This window comes from Colobus angolensis, unplaced genomic scaffold, assembly GCF_000951035.1.
Source record: "Colobus angolensis palliatus isolate OR3802 unplaced genomic scaffold, Cang.pa_1.0 Scaffold3, whole genome shotgun sequence".
Classification (NCBI taxonomy): domain Eukaryota; kingdom Metazoa; phylum Chordata; class Mammalia; order Primates; family Cercopithecidae; genus Colobus; species Colobus angolensis.
In genome coordinates, this window is record NW_012116265.1 from 11,917,992 (window position 1) to 11,919,492 (window position 1,501).

Consider the following 1,501-nt stretch of genomic DNA (forward strand, 5'->3'; position numbering starts at 1 on the left):
ATAAAAATGCTCAGATATCTGGCTGGGCAGTGGTTACTTACACCACAAAATAGGAACCAATAGAGAAATAGTAATTTAGGGTCAGAATAATATAGTCCAGAAAACACGGGGTATGGTGGTGAAAGGGGGTAAAAGAATGTGTTTGTTCAATTATTGAGTTTCAAATTTCTTTGCAAGTTCTAAGAGAAATTGTGCAGAACTCAGTTGTGCATGTGAATATGGAGCTCAAGGAAAGAGGAAAGGAAAAGCACATTAAAAAACAAAGCATGACCAGGTTCAGTGGCTCATGCCTGTAATCCCAGCACTTTGGGAGGTTGAGGCAACAGAATCACTTGAGGCCAGAAGTCCAAGACTAGCCCAGGAAACATAGCAATACCCAATCTCTACAAAAAAAAAAAAAAAAATTAATAACCAAATGTAGTATTGTGTACCTGTAGTTCCAGTTATTCAGGAGGTGGAGGTAAGGAGGATTGCTTGAGCCCGGGAGTTGGAGGCTGCAGTGAGCTCTGATTTCACCACTGCTCTCCAGCCTGGGTGACAGAGTGAGACCCTGTCTCTAAGAAAAGGCATGAAAAGTCTTCTTCCAGCATCTGGACACAAAGAAAGAGAATGAAGCCTTTTGGAGCCAAAAGACGCAAGCAGTCTTCAAAGAAGAAGAGGGAGTCAGCAGTGTCAAATACCGTAGAGAGGTCAAAAAAGAGTTAAGACATTCTGTCTTTGCTGCTTCTAAATGAGAATGAAGACCATTCTCAGTAATCAGACTAAACATTCCAGAAAATGTCAATATCACTCTGAAGGGACTCACAGTTACGAAGGGCCCCAGAAGAACTCTGCAGAGAGACTTCATTCGTATTAACGTAGAACTCGGGTTACTTGGAAAGAAAACACAGGCTTCAAGTTGACACAGTGGAGAAATAGACAGGAATTTGCTCTGGTTCACACTATTAATAGTCATGTACAGAATAGGATCCAGAACATTACACTAGGCTTCCATTACAAGATGAAGTCTGTGTATGCTACAAGATGAAGTCTGTGTATGCTCACTTCCTTCTCAGCATTGTCATTCAGACGAATGGGTCTCTTGTTGACATCAGAAATTTCTTAAGTGAAAAATGCATCCACAGGGTTCAGATGAGGCCAAGTGTGGCTTGTTCCATCAGTATCTCAACCCCAGAAAGAGGAGTTCATTTTTGAAGGTAACGACAGTAAACTTGTACCAAATTCAGCGTCTTTGATTTCGCAAGTTACAGCAGTTAAAAACAAGGATACCAGAAAATTGTTGGATGGTATCTGTGTCTCTGAGAAAGGAAGAGTTCTGTCATCTGATGAATAAGGTGTCAGAGTTATCCAGCTATGAAACAAGAGGATGCTGGATGATTCCTAAGACCTATTTGTGATATTTTAAAAATGCAATAAAAGCCCTCTATTGATAGAAAAAAAATGGAAGGAAGGGATGGAGGAAAGGAGAAAGGGAGGAAGAAAGGAAGGAAGGAAGGAAGGA

The 1,501-nt window shown here is 40.8% G+C and overlaps 1 pseudogene; it reads left to right on the forward strand.

The window, feature by feature from the left end:
• The first annotated feature begins 736 nt into the window (after positions 1-736).
• On the forward strand, positions 737-1,333 carry LOC105517084 (annotated as a pseudogene).
• Positions 1,334-1,501: the final 168 nt, after the last annotated feature.